Source organism: Taudactylus pleione, unplaced genomic scaffold (assembly GCF_031769625.1).
Source record: "Taudactylus pleione unplaced genomic scaffold, aTauple2 ptg000218l, whole genome shotgun sequence".
NCBI lineage: Eukaryota > Metazoa > Chordata > Amphibia > Anura > Myobatrachidae > Taudactylus > Taudactylus pleione.
In genome coordinates this window covers 2,973,226-2,992,655 of record NW_028284620.1, presented here as the reverse complement: position 1 = coordinate 2,992,655, position 19,430 = coordinate 2,973,226, and the positions used below count along the sequence as shown (strand labels likewise).

Below are 19,430 nucleotides of genomic sequence, written 5' to 3'. Positions count from 1 at the left end.
GGCAAATGACATCAGACACCATGAGCAGGTGTGATTGGCTCATCAGGGCTGCTTCTGATTGGCTGTTGGTCCATGAAACGTGATTGGCTCGTGGTCAGCTCCAAATGTGACCTGGTACCCCCACCACTGCTGCTTGCCAGTGCTTGAGCAGACAAACACTGTCCCAGCACCGGCCACTGATGTGTCAAACTGGGAACGAATCTCTACTTCATGCTGCTGACTTCTGACACTTGATCCCAGTGCCGTCTCCCACCACATGTGCACTAGGGCACATTTTCTCATACCCTGTAAGCCGGGTGCACTACTAGCAACATACCTCGCAGCGGCACCCAGTAAATAGAAATCGCTGCAGTGGCCGGTTCCACCCCCAGGGTATTCTGCACCCTGTGCGGTGGCATCGACCGCACGCCCTAGATATGGCCCCGATTCTACCAACTGGCCCTAGGTAGCACCACGGTTGAGGCCACCCCTTGGCCCGCGCTCCCTGGCAAGTGCCATCCTGGCCAAGGGGTAGATGTGCCCCTGCTTGAGAGGCTGTTTGAAGATTAGTAGAGAGGTGGGAGGAGGTATTCAGTTGGCAGGAGAGGCAACATGCATATTACAACTTATATCAGCTGTATATGATGATGCTAGAAACATATCTGTTAACAAATAGTGAAACAGAGTTTTAAGGGCTTGATTCACTATGGATTGCAACTGCGATCGCGGCTGTGATTACGCACGCAGTCTGGCTGCAAAGATATGCTAATCCATTGTGATCGCTATGCCGTCGCAGCACTACATAGGGACGCCCACCTTACTTTACATACATCGGTAATCTTTAGCAAGACTGCGAAATCATCAGTGACATCGAGTACAATCGCAGCCTCATGCACACTTGTACAATGTCTGACCTTACTCAGGATTTGCTAACCTCATCGCTCGCACAGAGCACTCGAGCTGCGTATGGCATCGCAGTGGATCATTTATGCACGCTCCTGCAACATCGTTCAAACGCACTGGCACGTCTGCATTTCCCGGACCACCCCCCATATCACCACCCCCAAACGGCACTTCCTGTCAATTACTCTGCGATGGGTCTGCGTAGTCTTTGCGATCGCAGTCCTGATCTCAGTGGCTTGTTCGCTCACACGCACCGCGATGCATAAGCATGCACAGAACGCAACAATCAGCCAATTGCGTGCGTAATCACAGTTGCAATCCGTAATGAATCAGGCCCTAATTTAGCTATTGAGAGTCCTATGCTTATATATAAAGTCCATATAACCTATTATCACATTTGGACTATTTCACAATTTAATTTTAAAATTCTGTTTGTTTGACCCTCATTTATGTTCTGTATAACTTAAGACTATAAGAGGATATCATGGCTGTTTTTATTTCGTCTTTCAAAATTTTTCATTTGAAATGTTTTGTCACATTGGTTTGTATGCTTCTAATAAAGATAGTCCTTTTGAGATATAATTGAAGTGGGGTAAATATATCAAACTTTATTAGGAGCATGTCAAAATATGTGCTCTGTCCACCATTTGATGTTCAGTGCAATATCTCGTACACATCTCAGTGATGTAATAGAAAAAAAACAGGTGTTGTATTCATACCTGACAAGAGGGCATATGGGGGTCAATATTAAAATGGAAGAAAAGGGTAAAGCTGAAGATGTATGTGCGTTTTCTTGCATTCCAAGAGATTGAAAAGTTTGGGTTCAGGACCTCAACATTCCATAAAGTCTTGTATCTTCTGTCTAAGGTAAATACTTCTTTCAAGATATCTGATCAATAACAGAGAAACAGTTTAGAATATTTAGGGCTGTTTGAGGCAGGTACTCCAAATACAGAATGGCCCCACCTAGGGATTAAAGATGTTCGTGTGCCACCATATATTACTGTAAGTGTTAAGATGTATATTAATTAACTGATGTTTAGTACTTTCTCAGCTTATACACATGTATCCACTGTTGCACTGGTGCTGTGGAGTAAGTGTTTCCTACATCTACCAAATTCTCTGGTTCTTCAGGGTCTATCAGCCTTCTCTTCTACCCTCTCAAGTTATGGATTGGATTATAGTGTAAAAAGTACCCAGTGCATGAAAGTTTAATTACCTCCTGCAGTTCTGACGAAACAGCTGTAGTAATGTAAAAAAAAACACAGATATTAGAAGAATGGGCCCCAGATCATCTCTTAATGAGATGACACTACTTACTCGTCCAGTACTCGACTTAGTTGCAGACTTACATTATTCTCCTTGGAGATGACCCATCTGCATCTTAGTCTAATCTCTCTCTTTCTCTCTCCTTCCCTCCAAGGGACTACTACCAAGGTCAAGGCTATTTTGAATGTTTAAACTTAAAAGGGACGTATTACAGGGTTAATAACTTGACAGTAACAGATAAACCGATAAGAAATTAGATGTGAGCCACCAGGACTATCCCTCTTAATTGGAGCAGATCATACAAATCTCCACATTCCACCAAATATCACCTGGAAAACCCCAGGACACTGCACTCAGTTAAACCAACAGATGACCTCTGTCTTACTAGTCAGTGATCAGCCAAAGAGGCACTACATATGCAACTTTTGAAAGATAAGTACATCCAACTTCTTTATTCTGAACCAAGCATCATTACCCAGGCATGTAAGTGTCACAAAGGATCAGGCCATGCTGCATACTGTAGTTGGGGATAGGTTCTTCGAGTTTTGCTTTATCTCCACCGTTCCACAGAATGCCTGTCTGGATATGCAAATCTCTATAGAACTGGGATGACAATGACCACCAATTAATTCTGCTATGGGGGATGGTTGGAGTAGGACTGGGAACTCTTAAGCTCAAATGACACCAGCGAAAATTGCTAAGTTTTTCTGCAATGTATGAAACTAGGTTTGAAAATTCGCTAGAAAAATTTTAACAAAATGGGTAGAAACTGGAGAGATATTATGAAAAGAGAGTTTATGCACCCACGTGAGAGGAGAGAGAGAGAGAGACAACGACAGAGAGACATAGGGAAAGATTTATCAAATCTTGGAGAGAGATAAAGTACCAACCAATCAGCTTCTAAGTGCCACTTTACAGTAGACTGCACTAGAAAAATAACAGTTCGAAGCTGATTGTCTCTTCACCTTATCTCTCTCCAAGATTTGATAAATCCCCCCCAGAGAGAGAGAGAGAGGCAATGAGAGAGAGAATCACAGAGAGAGAGAGAGAGAGAGAGAGGCAATAAGAGAGAGACACACAGAGAGAAAGAGAGAGAGGCAATGAGAGATAGACACACACACACACAGAGAGGGGCAATGAGAGAGAGAGACACACACACACACAGAGAGAGAGAGACAGAGAGAGAGAGAGAGAGAGAGAGAGAGGCAATGAGATAGAGAAACACAGAGAGAGGCAATGAGAGAGAGACAGAGAGAGAGAGAGAGAGAGAGAGAGAGAGGCAATGAGAGAGACACACACAGAGAGAGAGAAAGGCAATGAGAGAGAGACACAGAGAGAGAGAGAGAGAGAGAGAGAGAGAGAGAGGCAATGAGAGAGAGACACACACACAGAGAACACGTTTCCTGTATAAAAGTCGTATACCCATGGATTGCAGGGGAGCGCATTATGCCATTTTCTTTTTAACCAAAAAAATTACTTTTCTTTTCTGATTTGAATTAGTTTATAGGATAAATTATTAGATTTTTTTTTTAGACTGAAAAAGTTAATACAGTGTTGTGAAATGTTTGTCTGTGTTGTTGTGAGGCATTTCATTCAATAAGTAACATGATACGGTACAGGCTGAAGACTCATGTAAATAACTAAATCATGGTCGTTTGGACAATGAGTCAGTGTCTTGTTTCCAACCTTGACCACCACATGGAAATGAGGTTTCAGTCAATTAAGCTTTTACAAAAGATCAGTTTATCCCTTCATATAGTAGACCAAGCCATTACAAATTAGTGTATGACACTATTCAGGGAGGCTGCTACTGGATACGCTCAATCATAGTTATGAGGGGAAAGAGATCATGCACATATTCGCAGTCACATTTTTTTCTGGATATTATGCCTGTATTATAGTTAAATATTTATATATATATTGCCATAGATACAAATACATTTTAGATTGTGAGCTCTCACAAAAAGGTCTCTGAAACCTTCTGCTTCAATGAATGTCCCTGTATTGTTATCATGGTTTGTTCAGTGTTATCCCCATACTGTAAATTGCTGCAAAATATGTTGGTGCTAGGAAAATACAATAAATTAAAAAAATATTTTCAATCTATTATTCAGAAACAAATTGTCCATTAATCCTGGTAATTTAGGAAATAGAACAAACTGCTGATGTAAAATCCACCTGTTGCTGCCAAATCTGAACCTTTTATTATTGAAGTTGACCCATCACTTAAGCACATTAATGGCAGCCATTTTGTTAAATGTATCCTGACACCGGCATCCTGACAGGGTTAGGATACCGACACCTGCAGGTAAGTATCCTAACCCTACCCCTAAACCCAAACCTCCCTCCCTGCAGCCTAAACCTAACCCTCCCCCCCCCCACAGCCTATACCTACCAACTCTCCCTGCAGCCTAACCCTAAACCTCCCCTTAGTGCTTAACCCTCCCCCAAACCCCAATACTTACCACCGGGATGCTGGCGGTCGGTATGCCGGAGCCGAGATTCTGGCTGGTGTCGGGATTCCGGCGCCGGCATTCTGAGCACTGGTATCCCGACAGCCGGGATATGAACTACATCCCTATGAAATGACCAAATATTCACGTTGTTGTAGCGTTCACAATTCCAAGATGGCCACCTGAGAGGATAAACCTCACATGGTGCGGTGCCATTTGTAATAGATGTTGGCACTATGTGCAATGTGTATATACTGTACTAAAAAAAATGTAATTTATGTTTATGGCAAAAGTTTTGCACAAATGCTCAAAATTGAGTCCTTTGGGTGCAGCACTGTCAGACTTAAGTCCGGCAAAGCTCTGAGTCCAGACTAGTGTGCTTCAATGTGTGTAAGGGGCAATGTTTAAACATCTGGATTTAAATATATTTTGATAAGTGGAGAACCACGGCTGGGAATATAATGACCTGGCCCCACTCCCTCTGGAACCCAATTTCGGCTAGTGGGGAGAGCAAGATCACAGAGCAAAGCCTGTGCACGAGCTGCAATTGATGTGAAACAGTGGTCGCAGAGAGGATTTATTCACAAAGTGAGTGACAGGTAGTCAGCATTTGGGAGAGGTAATGGGGGTGGTTAGAAAAGCGCAGGCGTGTCGGGACCGTTTTCTGGGCATGCTCTAGTGAGCCTCTGCAAATTCGTTTTCAGCTGCAGGTCCCCCGGCGTCTTAGGTGTGACACTTATTCTGCTACAGCATAGGCTTGCTCAGAGGTGCGACATGCGACCGATGTTTCAGATATTTTCACTGATGTAAATAAGCAGGGGATGTGAGACATTGGAGGTGGGCATCTCAGTGCATAAGTTGGTGGCTGAGTCCATAGCATATTTTCGCAAGTCTGTTGCGTACGGGATCACAGCAGCAACGGGCATTGCTGGCATCTCTGAGTTAGTCCCTCAGTCACTAATGACAACCTCAAGTGATTTGTTAAATGTATTGGATTAGGGCGAGTTAATGTAATACTGGATTTTCATGATGAAACATGTTGGAAAGTAACTGTGTCAGTGGCACGATTATAGGTTTTAAAACCCGGTTATTTATGGATACTTTATTTTTCCTTTAGCTAGAGTGACTAATTGCATAGCACTTTTCTGCATGATACAAAATCATGAATTCTTGATTTCAGCAAGTGAAAAAGTTAATCAGAAGTATAATGTTGTCTAGACGGGTAGACACCCCATCTGCTGTCTGACCACATTACACACCAAGAACAGACCACAAGCGCAGCTTATTTCAGGAATCAAAGAATGTGACCACCACAAAACTATTTTTCCGTGTACTTGACATTTATTATTAAAATACGCTTTTATTGGACTATGGGCACTTAATATTCTAAAACTTCCTATTAAGGCTTCTCTTTCCATACACTGTTTCATTCCTGTATCAGGATATCATAATGACATATTTGTCTAAATTATTATTTATTCAAATATCAGAAGGACAATCACTGCCAAATTAATATATTTTAAGCTGGAGATAACAAATTCAAGCATGATAATAAAGGCAATAATTCTAATTTCTACTGCTATAGCCAGACCTGGATTTGTTTTTGTTTATGCCATATGCCCATCTCTCATTCAGACACTCATCATCTCTACTGGTTCACATGGCCCACCCACCATATCATACTGCCTATAAAGGGGCATATACATATTCTTCTAATAATAGTCATTTTATTCTGGTATGTATTTCTGCACAAACATGCCAACTTCCCTACCACCATCAAAAGGACAGATCAATGTTGAAACAGACATTGAATAATAATAATTTATTATTATTATTATTATTATTATTATTATTATTATTATTATTATTACCTGTCAATAGGAACCTATTTGCCATTTCCACAAATCTAAGCAAAATTAAGCCCTGCTGAATATGTGCGCATAATATATAAATAACTGTTATATTAATAAATATAAATAATCTATATTAATATAATAAGAACATTGTGTCTGTTTATTCCAAGTTGGCGCAAAAAGTACTGAACTGATTTTCATGAAAACGTCATCATTTTGTAATAGAAACTCCTAGAAATAACCTGCACTTTGTTTCATCTCGATCCATCAAGTTAAATCTGAGCGATAACAAAAAAAAAATGTATTGACATTATCATCAATGCAAGAGATAGGTGTGGCACCATGCACGTAAGGTGTGGCACCATGCACGTAAGGTGTGGCACCATGCACGTAAGGTGTGGCACCATGCACGTAAGGTGTGGCACCATGCACGTAAGGTGTGGGGGGTGAGGTGTTTTGGGCCCGCGTTCACATGAATAGGATAGGCTACATAGCAATCTGTGCACAGGGCACACAGTGACATTGGTGTGAGTGGTGGGTGAAGGCACTGCTGCCACCAGTCTGTATAGCGCTGCTGGTCACATGGGCCACTGCCGCTACAGGGCCCCTCTGCACAGCAATACAACTAGAACACCTTAAATAAATAAACATGTTGGCAGAAGTGATTTCATTGTGGTCGAAGCCGCGGGCAACAGCTAGTAAACAATAAATCTAGGTTTGGGTAGACCTGGATATATGTACCACTTGTTAAACAGTTTTACACATTTCATTGGGAACGGGTATTAACATTTCCCTTTTTACGTTATCAAGCAACTGAGAACTTTTGAGTGACCATAAAACCATGTTTGCTGCACATTAAAAATTCATGGGATGCAACAATAAAAGGTTAGGTAAAAGCACTGCTGTAGTCTCTGCTAGCACTTCTCCCTTCATTAATCTTCCTGCTTTCATTATATGTACCGTTTAGTTTCACTTTTATTTAATGGTTATGTAACACAGGGAAGTGGGGTGTATCAGAGCTGCCTTCATTTCAGTTCTAGCATTTATGGTTTTATTTTGTTGTTCAATTTAGAATACACAGATTTATTACATGAGCTTGTGTTATCTTCGGCACTCATTTCAGAAAACACCATCCCACGTAAACTAATAAATGGGTGGTGCAGGTGTTGTTAAAATCAATGACAATAGCGGGAATACCTTTCAGCTTGCTCTAAATCACCTCATTTATTGCAGGCCATTTTAAATAGCTAATGTTATAGCAATTGGGACAGGCTGCTGCACATAGTCGCACAAACTACTGGACATCATTGCCCTGCATTGTAACATAATTTCTTTTCTTTGTGCATGTGTGATTGGAATGGGACAGTCTTGCCGTTCAAATCCCGACAGCGGCAGGCCGAAGGGAGGAAATCCCGACAGCAGAGGTAAGTACAGCTAACCCTCCCCTGTCCCCCCATAACCCTCCTTTAGGGGTGCCTAACCCTAACCTCCCCCCTTGTGCCTAACCCTTAACTCCCCCTGTTAGTGCCTAAACCTAACCCCCCTCCCTGCACCCTAAAGTTAACCCTCCCGGGGGGGTGACTAACTCTAAACTCCCCCCAGGGGTGCCTAACCCTAATCTACCCCTGGGGTGCCTAACCCTAATCTTGGCGCCGGTCAAAATCCCGGTGCCAGCCTCCCCGACCGCCGTATACCAAAGTTAAGTAGTGGGGTTAGGGGGAGGGTTAGGTTTAGGGTTAGGCACTAGGGGGAGGGTAAGGCATTTAGGGGGGAGGGTAAGGATTAGGCACTGGGGAGGGGGAGGTTAGGTTTAGGCAATAGGAGGGGAGGTTAGGGTCAGGCACTGGGGAGAGTTAGGGTAGGGGGAGGGCTAGCATACTGACCAACAAGTGTCGATATGCTAATCCTGATGAGATGTCAGCATCGGGATTCTTACCGCCAGGATCCCGAGTGCCAGCATCCCATACCCAACCCCTGAAAAGCTCTTCTCATTCAGTAACATCATGTATACTTTGGTATTGAAAATTAGGCTACTCCCATGCTTAAACAAATGAACTTGTTTATAATGAACTAATAATATAACCCCTTTATCCCCCTGATCCTTTAGATCCCTTTTCCGGGGACTCATTGCGGTAAGAAGTCCGTAGGCTTCCTACTATAGGCAACGCCAGTTGTATATATAGTAGGGATATGCGCTGACCCCCATGTTTTGGTTTTGAATCTGTATCTCCTTTGTGTTTTGGATCAGGATTGCTTTTGTCAAAACAGACCTTGCGTGATTTGGTTTTGGCTTTGGTTTTGGATCTGTATTTTTTTTTTTAAAACTTGATAAAAACTGCTAAAATCACATAATTTGGGCTACTTTTTGTTCCTACAGTATTAATAACCTCAATAACATTAATTTCCACTTGTGACCACTTACAGTGTCACAAGATTTTTATGTATAAGAAAAGAATAACACACTGTGCTACCACTTACACTGATGTCATTATGTATAATATATTATGCATGTTATTAAGCATAATGTTGCGGCATGTACACTAATAATTTATTCACGATTGAGGAGGGCAGTGAAATTTTACACTGGACTACCACTTACAGTGTCACAAGATTTTTTATGAGTAAAACACTGTGCTACCACTTACAGTGTCACAATATTTTTTATGAATACGAATATGAATAAGAATAACACGCTACGACTTAAAGGGGTCTATTTACTAAGCTGTGTTAGGAGATAAAGTGAACGGTGATAAGGTACCAGCCAATCAGCTCCTAACTGCCATGTTGCAGGCTGTGTTTGAAAAATGGCAGTTAGGAGCTGATTGGCTGGTACCTTATCACCGTTCACTTTATCTCCTAACACAGCTTAGTAAATAGACCCCATAGTATCACAATACATGGATAATAAACTGTGGTCTGGCCGGCAGTGTCACCAAACAATAAAAGTTGCTAACACACACACACAAAAAAAAAAATATCTTTTTTTTATTTTTTGAGGAATGATAATTTTATTTCACTTTTATTTTTTTTACACTGGGGAAAAGTACCCCTGGACAAGGCAGCAGCCCCTTGATGAACAACAAAGTAGTAGAGTACGGACGGACCACCTGCAGAGTCACAAATACATGGGTGATAAACTGCAGTCTGGCCGGCAGAGTCACCGAACAATAATAGCGTAACTAGTTGCTCACTGATTTTAGTTTTAACTTTTATTTTTTTTACACTGGGGAAGAGAACCCCTGGATTGACAGAGCACCCCTGGACGACACAGCAGCCCTTTATGAACTGCAGCCCTAAACCCCTTGATGGACAGGACAACACAGCAGCAACCCTTTATGTACTGCAGATCAAGGCCATGATTCAGAGCCAGGCGCTCGCTCTGAATCAGGGCCCACCTCCATAAATATGGAGCGTCCTCCTGGACGCTCGTATAGCTGTGGGTCACCACCCACAGCATATACGAGCGTGCAGGATGATGGTCACAATGGTCTTGACCATCGCGACCATCGCCACTGCGCGCAGAAGCCTGCGGTTGAGTTTCTCAACCGCAAGGCCAGGAGTGATTTTGGCTCTATCAGAGCCAAAATCACTCCCACTGACATCACTAGTGATGTCAGTGGGGCCGGCTTCTGACGGTAGGCGTTCCCTTGGGAACGCCTCCGTCTGGCAGGCAAGCCCCCGGCATGCCCACCAAAGGGGGCGTGCTGTCAATCAACATCGACAGCACGCCCCCTTTGATCAGACACTACGAGCGAAGGAAAGTCCTTCGCTCGTCGCGTCTCGTGCATGCGCACGATGGAGCTCCCTCCGTCGTGCGCATGCGCAGTGCAGACCATCGACCCACTTGCAAGCGGACAGCCGCTCGCGAGTGGGTCTGAATCAGGGCCCAAGCCCCTTTATGGACAACACAGCTGCAGCCCTTTATGTACTGCAGCCCCAGCCTGACAACACTGCACCATTCAACAAATAGTGACAAGTCACTGACAACAACACACGACAGTGACTGCACCCTAGAAAAACAGAGCACGACTGCTCTGTATACTCTCCACAGCCAGAGTGAAAATGGTGCTGAAAACCCCGCGAGAATCCGACAGCGGGAGGATGACGTTTTGCCTCGTTTCCAGATCAGAGTCATGCTGGAGATCCCCGAGCCTCGTATCACGAAGTTCGAGTGGGTCCGGTTCTCGGAGAACCGGACCCACTCATCTCTAATATATAGACGGTGTTGCCTGTCGGGCAGAAGCTATGGAAAGTTATGCTTCCCAGAGATTGCTGCATAAGGGCACATCACAGTTTACTCACCTCCGTCGGGATCTCTGCTGTTCGGCTTGCTGGCGTCGGGATTTCGACCGCCAGGCTCTCGTCCGGCGGTCATTCATACAGATCCCCCTTCATTATTTATCAAATCAATTTGGTAAAACTGTATTTATTTTTTACCATATATGATTAATCTTTAAAAATAAGAAAATAATGGTCTCAGCAGAGAGATTGGAGTTAAGTAGATGTTCAAATTATGAACTGCAAGACAGATTTTATACTATATTATGTTATTTAATGTCCTTTTTGACCTCATTCCTGACAGGTGACCTTTGCTTTAAAATAATAGCAGACAAAATAATAGCAGACATCCAGCCTAATCACATTACTAAACACACACACATACATACACACACACACACACCCTGCTTTTGTTGTCCTGAAATACCTATCCCAACATACTTATTATTTTGGGTGATACAATTAGCAGCTCGGCTACAACATAGTGGAATGTACGATGTCACACCTTTACAAATTAGATATGCCCTTTTAATACCCAAGTACAGTGTATCCTCTGTTAATTTCTGTATTTTTTTTCATCACTTTTATATTCTAATGTTCACATTTTTTCCACTCCATTTTACAAATGTTCGTGTTGTATTAAGCATTATTTGTCATTGTTTCTTGGTAAATGTGACTAAACACCATGAAACTTTAAACTGACCAATAGCTCAGTGTATGGCCCCATCTTAAAACCGATCATATATACCAATCAGATTTGTGGTGGGTGTATGGTACACCATATATACCAAGGAGTGCCCTGTCAGCATACAGGGCTAGAACGACTGTGAGCCGCAGATCACTGCTGGACCACTCCAGCTGTCAGCATTGGAGGAGACCACGAGTCAGATGGAGGTCCCAACGTCGGGACAGGTATGGGACTGTCTGTTTCTGAGCCGTAATAGTACCCCCCCCCCTCAAAACAACCTAAAAATGGCCCGATGGCAAATTATTTCTGGAATTCCTGAATAAGATGATTATCTAAACGGTAAGCCACAGGGTTGATCCCCAGAGAAACCTTAAAAGGACCAATAAACAGTGGTGCAAACTATATGGATGGAACTTTTAAACGATATAAAGGACTTCATGATACTTGGTGCAATCACAGGTATGGTACCATATATATATAATTATATATATATATATATATATAAAAAATATCATACAAACTCGGCACTCACATGCTTTTCAAACTGCAACTCCTTTGAACATAGGGAATGTTGGTTCCAAAATATTGCAATAATTTGTTAAGCTGGCCACCGCTTCACGGTCATTCCCATCTAGCCAGTCCCTACACTGATTCTCAGATAAATGAACTTGATCTGCCATCTTGGGCTCAAGCTTGCATACATTTTAAACATGAAACTGGGTCCTACCTTAAAGAGACAGGACCACACCCAGGGCTATCAGTTAATAAGCACCTGGAAAAAGAAAAAAGTTTGTCTTACATTTGAAAAACAGGGTTCCCTAGCAAGTGTGACCACAAAATTTAAATAAACGACAGGCTCAATCCACGGCACTCGACCATCTGGGGTGCCCTTGGTATGTGACCACACCATCTACATAAAAAATATCATACAAACTCGGCACTCACATGCTTTTCAAACTGCAACTCCTTTGAACATAGGGAATGTTGGTTCCAAAATATTGCAATAATTTGTTAAGCTGGCCACCGCTTCACGGTCATTCCCATCTAGCCAGTCCCTACACTGATTCTCAGATAAATGAACTTGATCTGCCATCTTGGGCTCAAGCTTTCCCTATGTTCAAAGGAGTTGCAGTTTGAAAAGCATGTGAGTGCCGAGTTTGTATGATATTTTTTATGTAGATGGTGTGGTCACATACCAAGGGCACCCCAGATGGTCGAGTGCCGTGGATTGAGCCTGTCGTTTAGTTATATATATATATATATATATATATATATATATAGTACTAGCTGGAGTACCCGGCATTGCTCGGGATTTTAAGAATGTTTGTTTACACATCATCCTCCAACCAACTTCTCCTTAGGCAGGCCTCACAAAAAGTGTGACAAACTTCCCCATCAAAACTCCTAAGGTCTTCAAAGGAATTAGGACCTGTAACGGTGTAAAGCAAACTTCAGAGATAGAAGCATTAAAAATTTGTAGGATGTACAGTGTAAACACGGCCAAGAGCTTCTGTTGCTCTGATACCAGGATTACCATCTATAGCGATTCTCTGTTATTCTGCGCAGAACAACTTTTGTTTTAGAGAAGCATTCCATGTGTAATATTTCGGCAGCTCACAGTACAGCAGGTTCCTTGCAAAGTCATCCTTTTGACACAGTTGGAAGAAAGAAGTGAATGTTGTTGCGTAATTTGATATAGTCAAAGAGCTGAGAATGCTGGCAAATCCTGCTAAAGCTCTCTTTGATAATAAACATTAAGTTCATGAGGAAACATGACAACACAAAACGCTTGCTCCGAGGCCCTACCCATATGCCGTGAGGCCCCACAATGAGCGTCCAGCAAAAATTGTGTTTTTTAATTAATTAAAAATTAACAGTAATTAATTTCCATTTAATTTTTTTTTAGTTGCCTCCGCCATGTTTTAATACGCTCGTATGTACAATGTCACAATCTTCGCTTGTAAACTCTGGATTTGTATAGAAAGACAAAAGTACAAAAGGACAAATTTTCGCTTTTATATAGTAGAGAAGATACAAAAGAAAAAATAGTAGATAATCTTAATCCTTTTCTAATTCTGTACCTGACCTGTAAAGGGCGAATGCTATGCAAAAATTGTGGTTTTTAATTAATTAAAAATTAACAGTAATTAATTTTGATTTAGTAAAGAAGATAGAAAAGAAAAAATAGTAGATAAGCTAAATCCTTTTGTAATTCCATACCTGATCTGTAGAGGGCGAATACTGTGCAAAAATTGTGGTTCTTCATTAATTAAAAATGAACAGTAAAAAATTTTGATTTCAATTTTTTTTAGCTGCCTCCGCCGTGTTTTAATACGCTTGTATGTAAAATTTTACGATCGTGGCTTGTAAACTGTGGATTTGTATAGAAAGATAGAAGGACAAATTTTTGCTTTTGTATAGTAAGTATATATATATATATATATATATACATATATATATATTTTTTTTTTTATACATACATATATAAATATATATATTAGCAGATGTACCCAGGTTTCACCCAGGTAGACCTTAGATATTTACAAACACATTCTACTTCCTCACCTCTGTAATAAAACATTATCCTCACTCATAGGCAACAGAACGGGGGGGACAAGGGGTCTGCTCGCCCCCCCAAACATTTCAAAGGACTGTCAGGGCTGCGCAGCTTTATAGTAATAGGCTGCACAGCCCCTGCAATGCAAGGAGGAGGAGGTGTAATGTGCGGTCTTGACATTAAAACAGCACAAATGACACTTCCTCCTTTGTGCAGTGCAGGGGCTGTGCAGCCTATTACTATAAAGCTGCACAGCCCTGACAGTAAGAGGGAGGCTAGGGGAAGAGAGAGGGGAGGGGAGGTCAGGGGAAGAGAAAGGGATGAAGGGAGGGACAGGGGTGGTGCCGGAACAATTTTATGTTGCCCCCCGTCGCCCCTGACCTCGCACACCTCTGTTGTAACACATTTCCCTCCCTCTCCCATTTTGTAACACATTCCACATTCCCCTCTACAACATGTGTAGAAATACAACCCCATCCCTCACATCTGTAGTAACACATTACCCTCATTCACACCTAGAGTAACTTATACCCTCACCTAGAGTAACATATTCTCCTCCCTCACCCGTGTTGTAACACATTCCCTTCCTTCACCCCGTAGTAACAGATTTGACATCCCCCTCCTTCACCTTTGTAGTAACACATTTACCTCTCTCACTTCTGTAGTAACAGAGTGTCCCTAACATTACACCCAATATTGAGTCCTTATCCCCCTAACCCTGCAACCAATACTGTGTCCTTATACCTCAACACTTAACCCCATACTGTACCCTTATCCCCTAACCCTGCTACCAATACTGTACCTTTACCCCATAACCCTGCACCCAATATTGTATCTTTGCCCCAACCCTTCCCTCACTATTCAAACAGGGGAGCCACACCAACTGCCAGTGATGTTTGGCAGCACTTGGGATGACAGTTGGTGTTTGAATATGACCTGTGCTACAGCCATGATGAGACAGTCAGTCAGGTCATTGCAAAGGGGGAGGAAACATTTTAGCCTTTTTCATCCACTTAGGGGTCATATTTCTAAAAATCTCTTCTTAGTGGACACCTACTTCGTGGAAGGAATATACTCCTTGAATTTCATGTTTCTAGTTCCAGGGGTTTGGGCTGGGTGTTGATGAGTCAGTCAGTTAGTCAGTCAGTCAGTCAGTCCATCTGATTTTATATATAAAGATGGTTGTGATAACCAGGACATAGGTACAGGGACATTTCTAGAGAGGAGGGGACCAGTGTGCAGTCTCCGTCATGGGCCTCCTTATCTCAGTCCATGGCCGGCAGTGCACTGAGTGCAGCGCTACCAGCGCCACGCCATGATGGACTCTGGGCACTAGAGTGTGCCCAGAGTCTATAGCGTATGCACAGGTCACCAAGAAATTGGCCGCGGCGGCCATTTTCCCTGTACTGCGCATACACAAAACGATGGGAAAAGCCGTGGCGACCATTTTCCAGACGTTTTACATCGCTGAAACCAGGGACTCCAGAGAGGTAAGTATAATATGAGTGCAAGGGGTGCAGTGCGGACCCCGTCTGGATCCAGGGGCCCGCGTGCACCGCACACCCTGCACCCATTATAAATACGCCCCTGCATAGGTACAACTATGATACACCAAGGACTGAGGAGTCTCTATTTTTCCATGTTCACCAGCTGGCTAGACCACAGCTTTGTGTTACAGCTTTTTCCACCACTGCAATGTATCTTCTAATGAATTAGCTAGAGGGTTGTTTTCCACTGTTAAGTGGATCATTCATCTAATCAAATGATGGTATTACACTACCTAGATAACTTTAGCAGTCTGTTACACTTAAGATGAAAATATATTTTATTAAGTGGTAGGATTTTCTTTTAACATTAACCTTGACCTACTGTACCATTTCAAACATTTTGTATATTTTAAAAACATACACCAAAGTGGTAAATTCGAGATACCAGAGAAGAGAAGATAAATTATTTCCCCTTTTAAGATAGCATAAACCAATGTCTTAAGGCAGATGTTCCCAAACGCGGTCCTCAAGTTACCCCAAAAGTTCAGGTTTTAGAGATATCCATGGTTGAGCACAGGTGGTTAAATCAAATTGACTGAGGTACTAATCAAGTCACCTGTGGTCAAGCATGGATATCCTTAAAACCTGGACTGTTAGGGTGCCCTGGGACCGAGTTTGAGAGCCTCTGTCTTAAGGTATTTGAGGTTCAGAGCCAAACAGCTCTGAAAGTGAAAAACATTGCAGTAATTTGTCCCTTTTGTAAGGGTGTTATTCAGCCTAAATTTTGTTTCCATGGTAACAAAATGTTTTGTAATATGCGTACGATTGCCAAGTATGAGCTCACACGTCCACCAGATCTACTACTGAGAGTGTCTGAGTTACGCACGTCAGCCTAGCTACGTGATATATTCATGCCATCAGCTGAAATCATGAATTCAACCTATTTCAAGCTACAGTAACATATGCGTGACAATATTCCCAAAGACAGAAGCAAGCAATGGGAGAGCTGTCTAGTGCCTTTTCCCTTTTCTGGAAAAATAATCTTTGTGTTAGTGTACATTGTGGTGTTTTGCTGTGTATAGTTTATAAACTATCAGGCGGATAAATGAGCACAGGACAACAAACACAGTAAAGAGACCCATACATCAGCAGTCACAAAAAATATTCACAGATCCTGTGATTCTCCCCCCCCCAACTTAAAGATTCCCCAATCCACCAATCTTCGCCCATACATTACAGATATTTTTCAGTGATTTGCAGATCGTGAAAGATTTATCATTATACTAGTAATGGTCTGTAAATCTGCTGATTGTTACCATACACTAGCAATCTACAGCCCAGATTGGTCTGTGAAGTCCAACATGATGGACAATCTGATTAATCAAATCTGATGACTTTTTGGTTGGAACCTGTAAACCCATACATTACAGATTTTTTTACACAATCATCTGCAAATACAAAATTGCCCCAATTGATTGCTGATGTACAGTATGTGGGCGCTTCGTGACTGCAAAAGTTGTTGCAAGTCTTGTTATTTTATAATATAAATATCCTTCCAAATCTGGGTACTTCTGCTCTATGTTCGGGTTCCTGATCCTTGAATAACCTAATAACTGTACTATATTGAATAACTTGCATATAGGCCCAATAAAAATGAGCCTAGAACTCTATTATTATTATTATTATTATTATTATTATTATTATTATTATTATATTAATAGCTCTTAGTGATGAGAAACACATACAAATCTACATTTTGCTAGAATTTTTATTTTTTTAAATAAATCCCTTCTTAACTGTCTCATCTCCCCATCATTCCCTCCCCTACCTGAAGTATTTAAAAGAAACTATTTCAGATTGTAACCTCACAATTAAAACATTTGTATTTGAGCAACTCTTCCATCACTCACAAACCACAAGCCCATCGTCTTCACCTGATATAAATTATATCTGTCCTCCTCTCCTCACGTTCAATTCTTTCTGAAATCCTGTATACTCCATGTCAAAAATATCTCCCACAACCGCACTTAGGCCCTCATTCAGAGTCGTACGCACTGAGCAGAGCGCACGCTCTGAATGAGGGCCGCCCTCCATAAAAATGGAGCGTCCTCCTGGACGCTCGTATAGCTGTGGGTCACCACCCACAGCCTATACGAGCGTGCAGTTTGATGGCTGCGATGGTCGTGACCATCGCGACCATCGAAACTGCGAGCCGGAGCCTGCGGTTGAGGTTTTCAACCGCAAGCTCCGGAGTGATTTTGGCTCTATCAGAGCCAAAATCACTCACACTGACATCACTAGTGATGTCAGTGGGCCGGCTTCTGACGGGAGGCGTTCCCGTGGGAACGCCCCTGTCAGGGAGACACGCCCCCAACACGCCCACCAAAGGGGGCGTGCTGTCAATCAACATCGACAGCACGCCCCCTTTGATCAGACACAACGAGCGAAGGACTTTCCTTCGCTCATCGCGTCTGGCGCATGCGCACGACGGAGCTCCCTCCGTCGTGCGCATGCTCAGTGCAGAACATCGACCCACTTGCGAACGGACAGCCGCTCGCGAGTGGGTCTGAATCAGGGCCTTACTTCCATAATCACACCACTTAAGCTGCATACACACACAACGATTTTGTTACCAACTATTTTTATGAACGATTTTCATGAACAATTATCTGTCAGATTATCTGTCAGATTTTTTAAAGTGTAATGAACGATTTTTATGAACTACAAACGATTTTTGCATATTCCCTTAATGAAAATTGTTCAGTTGACAAGTCTGACTGAACTACAAACTACAAACTACAAACGTGAACGTGCATGATCGATAATCGTTTATCATTTGACTCAGAAAGTGAACGATTTTTTCAAACGATTATCGTTAAACGATATTGTTTAACGATTATCGGTCAAAAAATCGTTGTGTGTGTATGCAGCTTTACACTGTAATTCATGCTCTCATAATTTCCCATTCCAGGTATTGTAGCCTGCTACCATACCTTTGTGTTTATTTAACTATTTATTTTACAGTGGGGGTACAGGTGCCGCCCGTCTACTGGCACTTGTAGTTCCACAAGTGCCAAAGGGCAGGCATGCTGGCACCTGTAGTCCCACTGTAAAATACAATAGTTTACTTACATTTCCTCACTTTATTACCCTCGTACCCAATGCTCCAGGGGTGCGGGGAAGAGCCCCAGGCTTCAGACCAAGCCTGGGGTTAAGGGAGAGGGGGGACCCCTTTTTTGAGGGATCCCCACCTCCCCTTAGATCCCCGGCTTGGCCTGACCGGCTTGGGCTGCTAATGCTTTGGACCTGGAGCCCCGGTGAAAGGATCTCCGGGCTGTGGCATTACAGCCCGGCTGTTTTGGGTATGGTGCTGGTTTTAAATATAGGGGGGACCCTACGCAATTTTTTCCCCCCTATATTTAAAATCAGGACTGTCCCTGCAGCCTGGTGTTGGTTTCTAAATTACGGGGGAACACTACACATTTTGTTCCCTGTAATCTTAGAAACCAGGACTGGTTAAGCTTTAGGAGGGTAGGGGGCCCTATGTCAATTTTTTTAAAACACTTTTAACCCATTTTTTAACAGGTACAACAGAAGCAGCTTACACATATCTCACTGATATAGTATATGAAGACTGATTGCTCGGGAGAGTTTTGCAGAGAGAAGACACTGCAATCTCGACTGAGTCATCTCCTGCAAAACAAGCTACTCGGGGGAGAAATCTTGCTCTGCTTCACCATCGGACATCTCACTCTAAGCTAAATCCCTTCTTTGTAAATTTGAGAGTCTCAGGAGCTTCAAATCACCCGAGTTTAGGTGAAGCTAATCGAGTTAGAAAAAAAGCAAACTCTCCCAGGCTCGATTCTTAGTAAATTTACCCCTAAGTGTTTTATTAATGCTGCCACTTCCTGAGTTCATTGTGAATGCTGGACATGTACGCAAACACTTCTATATAATTTGCCT

At 42.5% G+C, this 19,430-nt stretch overlaps 1 protein-coding gene across 1 annotated transcript in view; it reads left to right on the top strand.

Moving 5' to 3' along the window:
• DLC1 (DLC1 Rho GTPase activating protein) overlaps window positions 1-19,430 on the top strand; it is a 458,419-nt gene that overhangs the window by 130,134 nt on the left and 308,855 nt on the right. The gene's annotated exons all lie outside the window — the stretch shown is intronic.